Source organism: Ambystoma mexicanum, chromosome 6q (assembly GCF_040938575.1).
Source record: "Ambystoma mexicanum isolate Mex_15411 chromosome 6q, UKY_AmexF1_1, whole genome shotgun sequence".
NCBI lineage: Eukaryota > Metazoa > Chordata > Amphibia > Caudata > Ambystomatidae > Ambystoma > Ambystoma mexicanum.
Window position 1 is genome coordinate 90,649,210 of NC_090937.1, and position 19,706 is coordinate 90,668,915.

The 19,706-nt window shown below is 45.9% G+C and overlaps 1 protein-coding gene across 1 annotated transcript in view; it reads left to right on the forward strand.

Moving 5' to 3' along the window:
- The window catches only part of LOC138515798 (probable E3 ubiquitin-protein ligase HERC6), a 2,700,520-nt gene that overhangs the window by 1,752,099 nt on the left and 928,715 nt on the right, over positions 1 to 19,706 (forward strand). The gene's annotated exons all lie outside the window — the stretch shown is intronic.

Consider the following 19,706-nt stretch of genomic DNA (forward strand, 5'->3'; position numbering starts at 1 on the left):
CTTACAAAATTGTATGTTAAAACGTTCTGTTGTAACAGCATCTTGCGCCAAATGTGTGTTTTCAGGTAGAGCATATAAATTCGGAAAATGCGTTATCCACTGTTGTTCTGTAACACCATTTATTTGGGTAGCTAATTGCGAGTCCATGGTCATTTGATTAATTAAAGCCCAGATTTGCGCAGAATTTTTATTCTGCATCACCCTTAGCATCAATTTGCCATCTTTTTGAGCTAAAATAGCCTTGGACCCACGAGTCCAGTTCCGATATTTAGTCTTAATAGATTTTAGTCTAACCCATCTCGTCTCGAGAGGTAAAGACATAGCTTGTCTTTTTTCATATCGGTAAAGTGCTTTCCTTTCTTTAACTATCGAATCAAAGGAATGATTAGTTTTAAATATCCTTACGTCCTTTTTATTTGAGGCATTTCGATAAAGTTGTAACAGGTCTCCAAATTCAAAATTCTTTTTATATAAACTATTTAGGGACCAGTCACAACCATTCGACAGGGAATCTTGTATTTTCACCAATGATTTTTCTGTCCATTTAAATCTATTTTTGCTGTTATTTATTGTTAACAAGCCCTTGAATTTATTTTGCGGTCCATCTTTCCATTTTTTAGCCATCAAACATTTCAAGACTAATATATCATGATCACTTTCGTTTGATCCTTTTACATGGAATTCTGAGATTTGAGGAAATAGTGTTTTATCCACATAAATATAATCTATAGTATCACTCAATATGCCTCTTTTCCATGCTTTTTGCAGTATTGTCTCCTGCAAAAGCCCCATTCACCATAAGCATGTTCCTTGTTAACATCAATTTATTCCATTTGATTACTCTCGGATCCCGCTGAGATGCCTGTGAATCAAGACAATGTAAATTTAGGTCACCCGCTAAGATGATGTGTGATATCTGGGGAATAGTGTAACGCTCACCTGATTCCCGCAGAGGCGCCGGTCTTGACTGGGTGAATGACGTATCTTCAAAGGTGATGTGTAACACACGGTTGGCTCTTTGGGCTGGACCTCTGTGCACTGTATGTCTGACTCGAAGAGTAAGATGTCTGCAGATAGAAAATATGGGATTAATGAACTGGGGTTATTGGGTGCCTCGCTCCTCTTCCCTTTCTCTTCTCCTGTAGAACCCCAAAGGTTAACGCCCTCACCTTAGGTAAATGAACGCCGAGCTCTCCATCTGCCTCGGGGCAGGGTGCCGTAACCAGTTTCTTCACTGGATAAGGGTGCAGGCCTCTTGACCTCAGAGGACTGCTGTCCGTCGTTAACTGCACGAACGGTAAGTTCTGGGCACTTCAAATGTCTTAAAAGTCTTTTGTAATGATATCTCTTGTTTTGCAGGGTTCCGGCGATGGCGGATGGCGGGCTGATGAGAGTTGAGGATCGAACCCGCGTGAGGAATAGAAGCAGCTGGAAGCACATAAGTAAGCGCTTGTAGCCTGCTTCACGATGCGCACTAACTGTCCCTTTTATCTTGCAGGTACAAGTTCGGAGCTTTAGAGAAGCTGAAGGGTGCTGGAATACCCACTGGATTCGGCGTGGGAAGGAGTAATGGCACGTGAGTAATAAAGTTGCCCAATGTCTTTAAACGCACCTTCTTTTGTCTTTCGGATGCGGGATGCAGCGCCGAAGGCCTCCGGAGCGTGCGAAGAGCTGGTAAGCTTTTGTCTTTCAGATGCCGGAATGCAGTGCGAAGACCTCCGGAGCATGCGAAGAGTAGGTAAGCCTTTGTCTTTCAGATGCCGGAATGCAGCGCTAGGCGTTGGTGACAGCCGATGGACCAGTAAGAGATGCGCTGCCACTGAAGACCGTAGTGCTAACCTGTTCTTTCTTTGTCTTTACAGGTGCTGCTGAAGACTGGATTCCAGGATGGTAAGCCTTTGTTCCCTTAGGCCCAGGATCAGAAGCAGAAGACACGATGAGCGTTCTGCTGCAGAGAATGCAGAATAACGCAAAGCAAGATTCATCCTTCGGGTGTGGTTTAAATAGCCTCCTGTAGTGCTTAGGTGTCTCCTTCCACAGCCACGCCTAGGTAAGAAAAGAGTTCCTGCTTTCCAGAAGAGTTCCAGTGTTCTGAACCTAGGGAGTGGCTCCTGCCCCACCCAACAGGAAAAGTAGTCCCAAACAGAAGAGGATCAGGGGTTCAACTGGCAGGTAAGTAAGCAGCATGGTCTGCTGCAGGTAAGTCCACCCAAGCATTATGAGCCAGGCGCTTCCAGCGCTGGGACTGGGCATCTTTATGAGCCTGGTGCCGCTGGCGCCAGGACAGGGTCCAAAAGGTCCCAATTGGGACTGGCTGGCACTCGGAACCGGGGTTATGGGTCTGCTTCCAAGGGAGTCGGGCAAGTCCTGATCTTTTGGAAGCAGAGATCATGACAGCACCCCCCCTCAAGGCCCCTCCCAAACCGGGCTTCTCCGGGGGTTTGGGCTTGTTGGGAAATGTTCGATGAAATCTTTTGATTAGACGAGGCGCGTGGACATATTCTGCAGGTTCCCAGGATCTTTCTTGGGGACCGTAGCCTTTCCAGTCAATCAGGTAAAATAGTTTAGATTTGGAGATCTTGGAATCCAGGATGCTTTTGACTTCAAACTCGAGTTCTCCATCAACTAGAATAGGTTTTGGAGATGTAGTTAGTCGGGTTTGAGGTTGCACCGGTTTTAATAGAGAGACGCGGAAGACCGGATGTATCTTCATGTGAGGGGGCAAGTCCAACTTGACCGCTACTGGATTTACTATGGTAGTGATGGAATAGGGACCAAGGTATCTTGGGTTGAATGTGCGTGGTCCTTTTAGAGGTAGATATTTGGTGGATAACCAGACTTGATCTCCTACTTGATATTGGGGGGCTTCCTTCCGATGTTGGTCTGCTCCTTTCTTGTATTGTTCTTTAGCCCTTTGAAGGTGAGAAACGGCTTCCTTAAAGGCTTGGGTGATTGTAGAATGCAGGTGGTCTACTGCTGGTGTTCCAAGATCTTGGAGTGGATCCAACTCCGAGGTTCGAGGGTGACTACCGTATAAAAGAAAAAACGGGGTCTTCCCAGTTCCCGAGTGGACAGAGTTATTGTAGGCATATTCGGCTATCCAAAGGATATCTTTCCAAGTTTTTTCAGTTTGTTGTAGCATGCAGCGCAAATACTGTTCTAGAGTTTGATTGGTCCTCTCGGTTTGTCCGTCGGTTTGAGGGTGGTGGCTGGTCGAAAGTCTCACATCAATTTGAGCCGACCGACAGCAACTTCGCCAAAAATGAGAAATAAATTGACTACCTCGATCCGAAATTAGAACTGAAGGAAAACCGTGCAGTCGGACGATGTTTTCGAGAAATTCTCGGGCCAGAGTTGCTGCTGTTGGTAAGCCTTTGAGTGGAATGAAATGCGCCATCTTGGAGAATAGGTCCACGATTACTAGGATCGTATTGTATCCGGAGCATGGAGGTAGATCGGTGATGAAGTCCATAGAAAGCGTATGCCAAGGGCGAGGCGGGATGTCAATAGGGCGTAAGAGGCCGGCTGGTTTTTCCTTTTGACTCTTGTTTTGGGCGCATACTCCACAGGACATTATAAAGTCTCTGATATCTTTTTTCCAAGACGGCCACCAGAAATAGCGCTTGATCTTTTCCGAGGTCTTGGTCATACCGGGATGTCCTTCCATTAAAGAATCGTGATAACAAGAGATTACCTTTTTCTGTAAATCTGTGCTGGCCAGGTATAACCGTTCTTGGAAATATAATAGGTTGTCCTTCACCGTAAAGTCCTTTCCCTGCAGATGCCAATTCTGTATGTCTGCTGGAGTTACCAGTAGCCTGGCTTTATCCTTAACTTCCTCTATGGATTGTGTGGCGATTACACCTAGAATTCTTTGTTCGGGAATGATAGGTACAGGTTTAGGATTGATCAAATGTTCTTCCACTCCCATCCGAGAAAGGGCATCAGCTTTACCGTTTTTTGTACCAGGTCGATAGGTAATTATGAAGTCAAACTCGGCAAAGAATAGTGCCCAACTGAGTTGCCTAGAGGATTGAGCTTTTGCGGTTTTCAAATATTGCAGGTTTCGGTGATCTGTAATCACAGTAACGGTGTGTCGGGCCCCCAGAAGATAATGCCGCCAAGCCTTAAAGGCGGACTTGATAGCTAGAAGTTCCTTATCAGTAATAGTGTAATTGATTTCAGGAGGCGAGAATTTGCGGGACCAAAATGCCACGGGATGCAACTGATTGGTTACTGGGTCCTTTTGTGATAGAACTGCCCCCATGGCAAGGCTCGAATCATCAGTTTCATTGATGTAGGGGAGTTCTGGGTGAGGATGTTTTAAGATCGGTGCAGAGATAAATCTAGTCTTCAAATCCTGGAAAGCTTGTTCCGCCTCAGTAGACCATTCAAAACGTTTGTTTTTCTTTAACAAGGCGGTGATGGGCTGGACTATTCGAGAGAATTCGGGGATAAACCTGCGGTAAAAGTTAGCGAAGCCTAACATGCTTTGAAAACCTTTTACGGAGGATGGCGATGGCCATTTGAGAATTGCATCGACCTTCTTTGAATCCATACGCACTCCGCTAGGTGATAATATGAATCCCAAGAATTCAACTTCAGTCACGTTGAAAACACATTTTTCCAACTTAGCGAAAAGTTTGTGTTGCCGCAATCTCTCGAGGACCATTTTCACGTGTTTCCGATGTTCAGTTTCCGATGAAGAATAAACGAGGATGTCGTCAATGTAAACAACAACACACACATCTATGAGCTCTCTGAGGACATCGTTCATAAAATATTGAAAGGCGGCCGGGGCATTGCAAAGTCCGAAGGGCATGACCTGATATTCAAATAGCCCATATTTGGTGCGGAAGGCCGTCTTCCATTCATCGCCCTCTTTTACTCGTACCAAGTGGTAGGCTCCTCTAAGATCCAGCTTTGTATATATGCATGCTTTTCTGACTTGGTCCAGGAGTTCAGGGATCAAAGGTAACGGATATCTATTCTTAACGGTGATCTGGTTCAGGGCACGATAATCTATACAAGTTCTAAGGTCCCCTTCTTTTTTTGGAGCGAAGAACAAAGCTGAGGAAGCAGGGGACTTGGAAGGACGAATAAACCCATTCGCTAGGTATTGATCCAGGTATTGTCGGAGGTGAAGATTCTCAGGCTCGGTGAGGGCATAAATTCTACTACAAGGAGGAGTAGATCCAGGTATCAGGTCTATCTGGCAGTCATAAGACCTATGAGGAGGTAGAGAGTTAGCCTGATCCTTCCGGAAAACATCTTGGAATTCTAGGTATTCAGGAGGTAACTGGGGAGCCTCCGAGGAAATTGCTGCCAGTGCAACACCAGGTCGAGGGTGACAAGTAGAGACACATTCTGGAAACTGAACCGTTCTTGCTTGCCAATCAATCTGAGGATTGTGCTTCTCTAACCAAGGAATTCCTAGAATAATCTGGAACTGAGGGGCCTTGATCACATCGAACACGATCTTCTCATGGTGTCCATCTTGACTTACTAGCTTCACTTCTTGGGTGGTATGCGTTACTGGTCCGGAGGCTATCTCCGTACCATCCACCGTAGTAATGATGTCCTTTACAGCCTTTGGACAAAGAGTCAGATTCATCCTCAAAACCATTTCATGATCCACATAATTGCCGATGGCACCGCTGTCGACGTAAGCTTCAATCGCATGTAATCGATCCGGATGTTCAGGGCTAATGAGGACCATAGGTATCACGAAATGCGAGGTCACGGAACTGGTTTTAACGCTCGGCAAGAGGACCTCTATTCTTGTCGGGCGAGGTCGTTTCCCTGCTCAGAGTTTGTGACCCTGGTAACTGCAGCTCCTACTGCCTTCTTGGCTGGTTTCACCGGACAGTCTCGAAGAAAGTGCCCCGAGTTTCCGCAATAGAGGCATAATTGCAGCTGTTTTCTCCTTTCCGGCTCCTTTTGTGTTAGTGGTCCTTTCAGGCCCCCTATTTGCATGGGTTCCCCGGAGTCTACTCCTTTGGTAGCAGTTGGTGGTTTGGAAAATACTCGAGCATCAAACTTGGAACGATCGGCCTTCCTGTTCTGCAGTCTGTGGTCAATTTGAACGACTAAGTCAATATAGTCCGAACAGTCTTGCGGGGGATTCACTACTTGGGCTAACACATCTTTGAGCTCTCCACGTAGACCTCTATAAAACAGCGTAATCCTTTTGTCCTCAGGCCATCGAGTTTCCACTATCAGTCTGTTGAAAGACGCAATATAAGCCAAAAGGTCTTGATTACCCTGTCGCAATGAAAGGAGCTCATTGTCCAAGGCCTGCCCCTGTGAATGTCTTGCAAACAGTTTTTCCATACTGAGCTGAAAAGCTTGAAAATCATGGAGAACCGGATCATCTTGATTAACTAGAGGGATCGACCAGTCTGCCGCATTGCCACTAAGGTACGAAAGCTACCTTAGCTTGATCAGTTGGAAAGGCTGCTGGCCGGCATAAGAAGTGTAACCGGCACTGATTAATAAATACTGCAAACCTCTTTGGGTCACCAGAAAATCGTTCGGGCGGAGCCAGAGGTACATTCCCAGGTAGGTTGATCTGCACTGGGTTCGTAGAGGATGTTGAAGGAAGATTTGCCCCTGATGCGGGTAGCGGAGTTTGTCTGGCTTGTGACTGTAGCAATTGTCTAGCGAGATCGTCTGTTCGCTCCTTGGAAATAATCAGTTCCCTTCTTAGAGCATTCGTTTCCTGACGGGCTGCATGCACTTCTGCTCTTAGTTCCCCAAGTAACTGGGCTAGCTGGTCGGTATCCGAGATTTCCATAGCGCCTGGGTGGGAGTTTTGCGGTAGGCTTTGCGTTTCTGGAATGCAGCGCTAGGCGTTGGTGACAGCCGATGGACCAGTAAGAGATGCGCTGCCACTGAAGACCGTAGTGCTAACCTGTTCTTTCTTTGTCTTTACAGGTGCTGCTGAAGACTGGATTCCAGGATGGTAAGCCTTTCTTCCCTTAGGCCCAGGATCAGAAGCAGAAGACACGATGAGCGTTCTGCTGCAGAGAATGCAGAATAACGCAAAGCAAGATTCATCCATCGGGTGTGGTTTAAATAGCTTCCTGTAGTGCTTAGGTGTCTCCTTCCACAGCCACGCCTAGGTAAGAAAAGAGTTCCTGCTTTCCAGAAGAGTTCCAGTGTTCTGAACCTAGGGAGTAGCTCCTGCCCCACCCAACAGGAAAAGTAGTCCCAAACAGAAGAGGATCAGGGGTTCAACTGGCAGGTAAGTAAGCAGCATGGTCTGCTGCAGGTAAGTCCACCCAAGCATTATGAGCCCGGCGCTTCCAGCGCTGGGACTGGGCATCTTTATGAGCCTGGTGCCACTGGCGCCAGGACAGGGTCCAAAAGGTCCCAATTGGGACTGGCTGGCACTCGGAACCGGGGTTATGGGTCTGCTTCCAAGGGAGTCGGGCAAGTCCTGATCTTTTGGAAGCAGATATCATGACAAATAGAACATATGAGATCTACGAGTGCCATGACATTATCAATAAATTGGTCATCAGCTATGCCTGCTTGGTTCCAATATGTATTTATCAATGCAATATATACATTACCAATCTTCATTTTTACCAGCTGGGTGAATAGATCCGGAGCTAACCATGGTTCTATAGTAATGTCAGAGCTTCTTTTCGTAGCTATCAACAAGCCTGACATTGCTCTACCTTTATTAGCCCGTTTAGCGGGATGAAGTAAAATATCATGATCATCCCATACGGGGGTGCGAAGGGGTCATTAGCCACGTTTCCTTCAATATGAGTATATCATATTCTCCTAGTTTGTTATCACAGTTAATCAAGTGGCTAAAACCTCTTTTTAAAAAAATGTATTTATTGTACACTAGCCATTTTTTTTTACTTTTAGCACATTCAACACAGACACATAAAAAAAGGAGTATACAGATTCCAATCACATTTGCATATAATCAATAAGAACACTCAAATGTAAGAAAATAAAGGATAAGCATCTTAAAAAGACAAGAGGAAAGAAGAACACAAAATACATTACATAGTATAAGATAAGTAACATAGCAGAGCATCTTATTATTTCTTCTCCACAAATTTGTCAATTTACCATCAAGTTAAGTTCCTTCAGAATTCTAACCACCTCGGCAGTCAGAAAGCTCTCATTTTCTGATGATAATCTGTCCCAGAACTCATCAGTTTTTAACCAGCGAACATCATGGACAAACCTACAAAGTCTTTCAACCCTCAAGTCCCAGGTACGAGGACAGATAGATAGCAGGTGTTTAATTGACTGACATTCTTCATTGTCACACTTATCACAAATGACACTAGTAGCCCCTTCTTTATCTCTAATGGATAATATCTCGAGAGTTGGCATTAGGTTTAATCGAAATCTCAAAAAGGATGATCTCGTATATGGGTCAGGTGATTTCTTTAGATAGGCAGGCAAGACCGACAATCGTTTACCCAACACTGTAAAAGAGGCTGATACCTAGCATCTTCATACTGTCTATTGTTCCTATCCAGTCCCATCGTTTCAACTGTTCCTTAACTTTGGAGGGATTTTGAACGAGGATATCGAGGGAACACTCAGATCTAGTCAATATATATATATATATATATTTTTATTTTATCTGGTTTGTACAAACCTTTAAAATCTTTTACACATAACAACAAACAAAAAACAAAACAACAAATAACATTCATTACGCTACATTTAGCTCCACTCCTCCGGGTCCTCGCAACTTCATTTAACCCTAGTGCTCCCAAGTTCACATTTCGCTTCCTAAACGCCAGGGACAGTACTTATCCGAAGTTCAATTATCGTCAGAAAGTGCGTCAGTGGAATTAACAAACTCGAATCAGTTCCTTTAAACATGTGGCCCCACCATTCATCAGTGCACAGGGAAGGATGGGTTGCGCTCCACGGACCCAAGTGCAAAGATCTTTCACTGCGACGACTGTTACAAAATAGAACCAAATGCTTCAATGTTTCCCTTTCCTTTGCACAGAATCTGCACATAAGGTTTAGATTTTTATTTCCCCTCCACGTTTGCAATCACTCTTTGGTTTTGAATAAATTCATACGAAATAGCATGAAGCGTCTCCGTGCATTGGGGTCTGGAAACAGGCTGATGTAGCGTTGTGCTGTATTGAAGGCACGTGCTTCCGAAGGCACATCAATCATTAATTTCGCCCAGGCTCTTTGCGAGCAAGTTCGCTCCCAGTCTAGGCGCCAGATTTTCAGTTTTGCAGCATTTGGGTTTTCGTGGAGCATGTTGGTCTTGATGTCGAATTCCACCAATAGGCTTTCGCATCTTTGTATCCACATTGCCACCACGTTCTGACCTTTAGCCGTTGCACTGTGAAGGATTTTAAACTGTAAAATGTTTTCTCTGGCCTGAGTCTTTCGAAACAAGGATAGTAAGTTCCAGGTAATCCTTGCCTGAAGTGATATAAAGGATAGTTCGTATCCGATGCAAGATGCCATTGTCCCTCTCGGTAGACCCAGCACTTTTGTCCAGAACTGGTTCTCCAGAGAAGACCATACTTCATGAGGGCAACCCAGCGCATTTTCGGCCCCATATATCAGTACTGGAATTACTTTTTGTTGATAAAACAGTCGCAGAGGTTCAAGCGAAAATTTCCCGAATTTCTTTTTCATAATTAGGGCTTGCCTCGCTAACTGTGTGCATTTCCTTTTTGTGTCAGTCACCCAGGGCCCATCATTAATGCAAGCACTCAGTACCATTCCCAGATATTTGACGCTATGCGATATCCTCATCGGTTCACCACCTAGGAGCCATCTGAATTTTTTTGCTTTTTTCGAGGCGCCCACTCTCAAGATCTTGAGTATTAAGATCTCGCTTTTTTTGGTATTAATTAGCAGTTGATTCTCACTCACATATCTCTGTATGGCGTTGAGTTTTCTTTGTAAGCCGATAGGTGTTAAATCCATCACAACAAGGTCGTCGGCATAAAGGAGCCAGCTAACGTGAGATTTGTTTATTTTCAGTGGGAATGATTTTACAGCCTCTATCGAGGTACCTATGTCCGATATAAACAAACTGAATATAGCTGCAGCAAGCGGGCAACCTTGCTTTACGCCTTTGTGTGTTTTAATGGCCGTTGACAATGCCCCAGATTGGTCTAAGCGGATCTTAATGGCTGTGTCAGTATGGAGCTCCTGAATTGCGGCTACTAGATCTTCAGGGCATCCCCACCGCCTCAGTTTCGACCACAAAAGCTCTTGATCAACAGTGTCGAAGGCACTGGAAAAGTCGATAAACGCCACATATACTACTGTATTTGTTCTTAAAGCTTCCATTTTAGCCAAATTGAGTAGTAATAAATTTAGGGAGCAGCCAATGATTTTGACAAAGCCGCTCTGTCGGGCATCAACACGCTCCGTTTTTACCGCCCATTCTACCAGCTTTTGTTGTAGAATGGTTGCATAGACCTTTCCCAATACGTCTAATAATGCCACCGGCCGATAATTTCTCGGGTTTAATCTGTCCCCTTTTTTAAATATCGGTACGATGATCGCCGATTTCCATGATTTAGGCGATTGACCTGAGTTGTTTATTCTTTCGAATAGTGCTACACAAAACTCAGCCCAAATCTCGGGGCATTATTTGATGGTAAAATGAGTTAGGCCGTCAGGACCAGGAGCCCTGGAATTTGTGGCCCTCAAGATTATGGACACAATGTCATTTTTACAGAAAGCGAGTGCATGAGGTGGAAAAGTTAGTTTGTCCTCGTTGTCCGATGTCCAATTGCCCTTGTAAAAGGCCTCAAAGTGAGAGATCCATTCTGATTCTGTCACCAAGCACGTCTGCAGGGACATTTGCGGCGCCTGCATGTTATTAATTATTCTCCAAAATTCCCTTGTGTTTTTGTTCTTAAGCACAGATAACATTATTTCGGCGTCATTTTGGATGGTCAAATGTACATGGGCCTTCATCCAATTTTTGTGCCCCTGCTTTGCCGCTTTAATTTCCATCTTTCGAGATATTGGATCTAGTGGTTTTGCCTGTCGAATATCCTCTCTCATCTGCCATTTACGTTTCTGTATTTCTGGGTCAAACCAGTGCTTACGGACGTGGTTTAAGTTTTTCAGTCCTGCGTGCTTGGTCTTGAATTGAAGCAGTAACTGATCGTATTCCAGTTCGGTACTGTACTGGCAATAGGCAGTTGACAACTGGGCAACCTCGCGTTCTTCAAGGTGAAGCCTGACCCTGTTTGCAGCGATAGAGCTGCTATACTGCCACCTCAATGGGCCCTCCTCAGTGAACGTTGAAAGCTCTGTTATTAACATGTTGTGGTCACTGCTGGTTTGCTTCTTGATTTTAAAGGATTTTATTCGGGCATGCAAATCTATTGACACAAACACATAGTCAATTGTGGTAGCTGAATCGGAACGCTGTCAAGTTGTAGCCGGTGGCAAGTCCCCCACAGTGTTCCCATTCAGCATTAGCAGTTGCCTCGAGTCCATTTCTTCGAGCCATTCCTTAGCTAGTGCCTTTTTATCGCCTGCGCAAATTTGAGGAGGTCAATGTTCAAATCTCCACATATCATGATATTCGCCCTTGCCTTAGCCTCGTATAGGGCGTCCAAAATTTTCGCAATGTGGTCTATGAAATCCATTCTACCTGCCCTCTGGTGATTCCAATACACATTTAGAAGTGTTATTTCATCAGAAAACTCCGAACCCATCTTGTGTTTTATGATCGTGGTTTCTTGGATGAATGGGGAGTGGTTGATAGACTTTATGATCCTGAAGCCCGAAGCCCTATTTACTAGTATTAGCAGACCAGCCATCGGGCGCCCTTTCTCCAATTTTATAGCGGGGTTCAGGACCACTTCGTAGTCACTCGAGATAGGAGTTTCGGCCAACCATGTTTCCTGCAAGCAGGCGATAGTTAATCCTTCCAGCCAGTTTGGGGTTGAAAAGGTGTATGAACCCTCGCGTGTTCCAGGAAGCCACTAGGCACCCACTCGAGGTTGAAGGTGCCTGGCGTTATTGTTGGGCATTCATATTGAGTGTTCATGCTACCCAGCCCCAGCCCCAGTCACAAGTACCCACCATAGCGTTCGGGCGCCTGGTGGCAATGTCTGTCAACACTTTGGAGCTTTGAGCTCCACGTATGGTAATTCTGATGTCGGTTTTGATTGTTTCTAGAGCCCTCACATCCTCATTCGTCCTTGGGTTCAGATTTTTATTATCTGTCTGTGTGATTTCACACAAGGGACTCGAAGGCTGTCCACTGGTTGCTTTCCTTACTTCAATGGACTGGGGGCGTGTATTCCCTTCTTTATTTTGAGAACACGACACTATGTTCTGCTGTGGACAGCTTAAGTTGTTGTGATTGCCTCGTGCGTCCTGCTCCTGGTGACTCGAGCAGGGAGCTTCCAGCGTGTAGACTTCGAACCCCAACGTGAATAGAGCTACATTTGCATCAAGAATTGTGGTGGCTATCAGTGACGAGGACACGTGAAGAATTATTTTATCGTTCCGTCTTTCGTTTGGAAATTCTACGATCTTTAAATCGTTGGACGTGATCGCTCGTAGACTTGGAATCAGATCGAATAGCCTGATGATGTTCGCTCGATTTAAAATCAGCTTGTCTTTGGAGTCCATCCTCTCGATCATTACCTTAAAAACTGGCGCCAGAATTTTCTCTCCTTTAACTTGACTTCTATTACTTCCTTGGGAATTCACCGGAAGGTCAAGTTGCTTACTTAACAAGCTTTCATTTGCCTTTTTGGTGGTAGATCTGACATCTACCCCTACGTCTCCCTTAGTACAAGCAACGTTTATCTCCTCTTCTATTTGCTTGTCTGATCGAAGCACCTCACGACCAACCATTTGTGCACTTTTTTGTCTGTTACATAATATCAGTCTCCTTTCATGCATTGGCATGAACGGTGGGCTTACCGGAGCAGTTTGACCCCTCTCAGGGTTCACTGGTTCATTGACAAAAAGACAGATTTAGAATTCTTGGGTCCCGTAAACTCCGGAATGGTACCCCCATCTAGAAGCTGTGCACTCACGCCTTCAACCACAGCAGCACCTCCATCCTTGTCATCTGAGCGTTCGTTGCAGGTAAACTCTGTTGCATTTACAGAAGCTGTTTGCTTGCTCATGTTGTCCTCTCGTGACGTCGACGGACCGGTTTTGATAACCTCAACATCTTCCACATCATCATATGTGGACATGTTTAGGAGCTCGGCCGAGATGTCGTTAAACGGTGCGTCAGCCTCCTTCGCTGCTTGGTGAGAGACAACATTCTTTGGCGGCTCCACTTGCTGTGTACTTTCTTTTGAATCGGGTTTGCTATGCTCTTTCGTCACCATTTGTACACATTTCATGTTCCTCGGGAACTTTCTAGCTCCAGTGTTTTTGTTATTTTTCCTGGCCGGCAAATTTTGCGGTTTTTAGCAGGCTTTACAATTTTGGCTTTTACTTCAGCTGGTTTCGTACTGCTATTCGGAGTGCCTCCAAAAATGGAAAATACATTCAGTTTGTCCACTCCTTGGCTAACAGGTAGAACTCTTTTCTCTGTGTTTGGATGTGGTTCTATATTAGAAGTTGTTGGCGTTTGATCGTCGATGCACAATTGTCTCTTGCAAGCTCTAGCCTGCTCGAATGCCGTGTTAAATGAAATATCGGCAATTTGCTCGCATTCAGGTGACATGCTAGCAGCTTGCCCCTGTAAGGTCGGCGCCAAACTATCCCACTCAGATGGGAAGGGGAAACCGGAGGAAAGCCTTTGGGGCCAGTGAGATCAATCACGTTGCCTTGCGGAGGTGACACACTCCCTTCGAGCCCTTGGGTGACACTTTTTGCAGCATTAGGCGCACCCTCAAGGGCCACGTCAGCAGGTTGCAATGTTGACTCAGGGTACACTACTAGTGGCATCTTTGAATATCTTCTCGGTGTCGTGGTACTGTTGAATTCTTTATGATGATGGGTTCTTGTTAGACCCAGTCCCTCGTATTTAAATAAGGCCAGTGCTTCCTGGGCTACCTCTGCCAACAGTTTCTTGTCAGTGGCATCATTTCTTTTTTGATCACACAAGGATTTAAAAGAGGCTTCAAGGCTTTTCAAGCCTTCATTGACGTTACCGGAAGACTGGCTACATGTTTGTTCCAAGTAGACCACTTTGGTATTCATTAAAGCCGTCAACGTTGTAAGATCCTTCAATGAGTCGTTCAGGTTTTCATATAACTTCATGAAGGGGGCCATGGATATCGCTAAGGCAGATAATATCGGTTGTTAACTTAGTTTCATTGGTGTCCAGATACCCAGCCTGAGAGGCACGCTTCCTTGTTTTCGTTTGCCTATGAACTTTCCCCCCGCCTTATTTTCGGAAAGGGGCGTTCTATGAAGGAGGAATCAGACAGGTCACAGGAGTCCGATATAGTCGTGCCACAAGATTGTAAATTTCGGACACCCTGGGGCGGTGATTTCAATTCGATCTGTTTCACATTCACTTGTCTCTTTTGTGAGTTCATCTGATTGAAGGAAAAGTCATTCGAAGAAGCCTCGCTTGTTGACTCCTTTGGACGACCGACAGACGGCTTCTTCTGTTTGTAACAAACATTCGTCCATATGTCCACATTAGGATAATTTATTTGAGCATTCTGACGTTTTAGAGCAATTTTTCGTATTAGCTCGCGTTGCTGTGGAGTGTTTTTTGTAAGCTTACCACTGCATTCTTTATTCAAGGAAATCAGGCTATGCAATATCTTGTTCGCGACCTCCAATGAGTCGGGGCGCTCATCTCCCCTCAGGGACGTCAGCCCGCCCAATGTTAGGCAGAAACCTGTGCAGTTCCCTTGGGGAACACTGCAAAAGATTTAAGACTACAGGTATAGCAGTAAACCCACTTGGTAGCAGTCTGCACCACCCAGATTTACCTGGTAGCTGTGGCTGAGCAGTCAGACTTCCCTCAAGAAGAGTTAGGCAGTATGTAAAGTATACACAATATATACCCAGACACAATAACACAAGCAAACACTGATCAGAGCTTGGTTTCAAAAGTATATAGTTATTTATTTTTTAGGACACATAAGTTGAAAACACTCTAGCAAAGTATAGTAAAAACACTTCAAACACAGTTATAATGAAAGCAGTTTCAACCCTTACTCCTATCTAGACAACTCTAAGTTAACACCACATAATTAAAACAGAGGTGAGCGCTTAACATTAGATGACACTCTAGTAGGTTCAAGAAAGGGATAAAAAGAACAGAAATGGGTTAAACACACCACTCTAAGGTCCAGAACACTTGCAATAGGCTCAAAGAAGCACAAAGTCACAGGTGAGCAAAAGTCACTAGGCAGGGCCCACTCTTAGAGTAGCCGGAGCGAAAATGTGCCCAAGATCACACTGTTATTAGGGATTCAAAGTCTTGCAAAGAGTTAGAAAGCGTTTAGAGTGGGTTAGAAAGTTTAGCCAGGGTGTTCCAGGCACTCCCAGGGTCGAAAGCCGGGGGCTAAATCTACCCCGTACAGTCGGTAGCAAGGGAAGCCAGGCGGAACACGGTACCTTAAGCGGAAAGGATCCTCCAGCGGTGGCAGTTGTTCCAGGCAGTGGCAGCAAGGCTCGACGTCGGTCAGGGGAGAAGAAGTTCTCGCTGAAGAGCAGAAGAAGAAGGTCGTTGCACTGCCCGGGAAGAAACCAGCCGCGGAGTCCTCCGGTTGAAGGGTTGTACCGACTTTCGTGGTTGGGGTAAAAGTGGTGGGGTTCCGGTTGCCGGGGTGCTTGGCACTGGCAAGGCGGCCACGAGATACCTCGAGAAGCGAAAAGAAGGCGAAAACTGGTTGTCCCCACCAGTCAAGGGAAGGAGCCACTCCGTTAAGAGTTCTCCTCGGTCGTCGGAAAAAGTGGTGAGACGGTTCAGCAGGGCTCCACCGGGTGGTGTCGTCGAAGCAGGTCGGCTCAGCTCTTCCCTCATCGGATTCTTGGTCCTGTGGCGACTTCTGAAGTTCCAGTCCCCAAAGCCCTGCTTTTATGCAGCAAACCCCCATTCACCCAGCCTAGCTGTCACTCAAACATGCTAAGTGGTGAGCCGGGCGGCTCACCACTTGGGCCAATCAGGACGGAGTGCGACTTGAGTTACCAAGGTAACTCAGTCCAGGGTGCCTAAATCCCCCTCCACCCCTCCTAAGTACCCCAGACAGAGTGGCACCACTTTGGAGGGCTTCTGCGGAGAAGCCCGCCAAAAGTGGAACAAAGGGCTCCACTTTGGGTCAGAATTACAGAGGTGAATACCAACGCCATTTTAGGATCAAGTTTTGGCAAAAAGTCCCAACCGGAGTTATAAAAATAAATATATAAACCGGCGGTATGTTTAAGGCTACCGTAAATAAATAATTAAATGTGTTAGCCTAAAACAATGGGAAATCCCATAGGAAAATATTCGCGGTCGAATATAAAACGTAGTTTCCACTGCCACCAGCCAAAACTCGATCAGGGGGGACGGAGACGTGCCCCCTCGACTAACAGACCCTGGGGCAATCGAATTGCCCCAGCCAGTACGTCCACAATATGATGGTTTGTACTGGTTCTGTTCAGGATTTAAGACTAGCAAAGTCTTTGGTGACTTTACATGCCCTGGGAGACAGTAGTCAGTCCCAGGGTATGGAGTCTATGTTGGGGAGTCCCTAGGACACCCCTGGGTCACGGCACAGAGGGTGCTGGGTAACCCACATCACAAAAATACATGAGGCCCTATGGAGTAAAAGACCCCATAGCCCATTCAACACAAGGTTTTACCAAGAAAACACACTTCAACATGTCCAAGAGCGAGGGTAAAAGAGTCTCACTCTTGGCAGGAGAAAAAAAGAAACCCCAGAAATCCAGCAAAGCTGCTGGGGGACTCACTAGGTAGGGAAATTCAGCCTAAACAGAGAATTCTCCCTAACACTCGCCCCCCCCAGACTAAGGGACAGGAGGATTTAATCCACTCCTGGATGAACCTCATACCTCTAGTCGATGATATACATCCTAGAGAGTCCATCAGCATTTTGATGGTGACACCCTGACCTGTGCTCAATGGTGAAATCAAACCCTTGCAGGCAGATTGACCATCTCAATAGTTTTGGATTTTCCCCTTTCATTTGCATTAACCATCTCAAGGGTTGGTGGTCAGTCTGAATAACAAAAGTAGAACCATACAAGTATGGCCTAAACTTCTTCAGTGCCCACACAATAGCAAAGCATTCTCTTTCGATAGTTGCCCACCTTGTCTCAGGATCCTTCAGTTTCCTACTGATAAAGCAAATGGGGTGCTCCCTACCCTTCTCATCCAGTTGGCTTAGAACTGCACCTATACCTACATTGGAAGCATCAGTTTGTACAATGAAAGGTTGGTGGTAGTCAGGAGCTCTCAATACTGGAGCTTGGCAAAGAGCTCTCTTCAGTTTTTCAAAGGCCTGATTGCACTCCTCATTCCATTTTACCTTTTTAGGGAATTTGGGAGAGGAGATTACATTCAGTGGAGAAGCTATGGTCCCATAGTTCTCAATGAAATTCCTGTAATATCCAGTGAGGCCTAGAAAAGCTCTCACTTGAGTTTGAGTAGTTGGTGTTGTCCAATTTTGCACAGCTTCAATCTTGCTGGGCAAAGGCCTTATTTCTCCACCTCCTACCTCATGTCCAAGGTAGACCACTTTACTTTGACCAATCTGGCACTTACTGGCTTTGATTGTCAAATGGGCCTTTTCCAGAGCCTGCAACACATGTCCTAGGTGGTTCACATGTTCTTCCCAGGAGTGGCTGAAGACTGCAATGTCATCCAAGTATGCCATGCAGAAATCTTCCATCCCAGCCAGAACTTGGTTCACCATCCTTTGGAATGTGGCAGGTGCATTTTTTAGTCCAAAAGGCATGACCTTAAACTGGTACAAGCCAACTGGGGTTGAAAATGCAGTTTTCTCCTTGGCATGGTCTGTCAGGGCTATTTGCCAATAGCCTGACGTCAGGTCAAATGTGCTGAGGTACTTGGCTGCACCAAGTTTATCCACCAACTCATCTGTCCTGGGCAAAGGGTGGGCATCAGTCTTGGTGACTGCATTTAGAGCTCTATAGTCCACACAGAATCTCAAGTCTTTGGATCCTGCCTTTGGTACTAACACAACTGGGCTAGACCATGGACTAGTAGAGGGCTCTATTACCCCGAGATCAAGCATCTTCTTGACCTCTCCTTTGATGTGGGCTCTGATATGTTCTGACATTCTGTATCCTCTGCTTTTGACTGGCAGACAGTCACCAGTGAGTATCTCATGCTGGCCCCAAGGGGTCAAGCCTGGTGACAGTGAGAACAGGGAGGCAAACTGATTTAACATAGATTTGCACTCCTCTCGTTGCTCAGGTGTCAGGTCTGAAGAGAGGTTGACTCCTTCAACTTTTTCATCTAAAGGCACACCTCTGAGGAGATCAGGGAGGGATTCACTCTCTTCTTCCTCTGCAGCTGAAGCTAGAAGCAAGGCTCCTACATCAGGTCTGGAGATGTATGCTTTTAGTCGGTTGGTGTGGAAGACTCTAGGAGCTTCCCTGGGTCTGCCCAGATCCACCAGATAGTTGACCTCTCCAAGTTTTCCCACAACCTTGAAGGGTCCCATCCATTTGTCTTGCAAGGCCCTCTGCCTTGTTGGGAGCATAACTAGAACTAGCTGGTCTTGAGTAAACTCAACCATGTTAGCCTTCTGGTCGTGCCAATGTTTGACCAGGGCTTGACCAGCTTTCAAGTTGTCACTTGCTTCTGCCATCATGTGTGACATTCTCCTCCGGAGACCTATCACATAGTCAGTCACTCTGACTGGCTTGAGGGGAGGAGCACCTTCCAATCCCTCCTTAATCAGGGCCAATGGACCTCTGACTGGATGGCCATAGAGAAGTTCAAAGGGAGAATAACCTACTCACTCCTGAGGGACTTCTCTATAAGCAAAGAGAAGGCATGGCAGTAGAAGGTCCCACTTTTTCTTAAGGGGTTCTTCTAAAGCACCTATCATGCTCTTCATGGTTCTGTTAAACCTTTCAACCAACCCGTTTGTCTGAGGGTGGTATGCGGTTGAGAACTTGTAGGTAACTCCACAGGTTTTCCACATGGCTTTCATGTAGTGGGACATAAAGTTTGACCCCCTGTCAGAGATTACCTCCTTAGGAAACCCAACCCTGGTAAAAATACCAAGGAGGGCCTTAGCCACAGCCGGAGCCGTAACAGTCCTCATAGGAATTGCCTCAGGGTACCTAGTAGCATGGTCTACTACAACAAGGATAAACCTGTTGCCTGAGGAGGTTGGGGGATCAAGGGGACCAACAATGTCAATCCCTACCCTCTCAAATGGGACTCCCACAACTGGGAGAGGCACTAAAGGTGCCACATTCTTGGAACCAACCTTACCAGAAGTCTGGCAGGTATGGCAGCTCTTACAATATCTATCTACTTCAGCCCCCATCTTTGGCCAATAAAAGTAGAGGGAGAGCCTTTCCTTGGTCTTCTTGAAACTCAAGTGACCAGCCAAAGGTATCTCATGGGCTAGTTGTAAGAACTGTTGTCTGTTCTCTTGTGGGACTACAAGGCGTTTGTAGTCTCCAGGTTCAGACTCAGTGGGTTCACTGTAGAAGAGGCCATCTTCCCAGTGTAACCTATACTTCCCAGGCTCTTGCCCATCAGCTTGAGAAGCTGCCTGGTGGCGGAGACCTTCCAG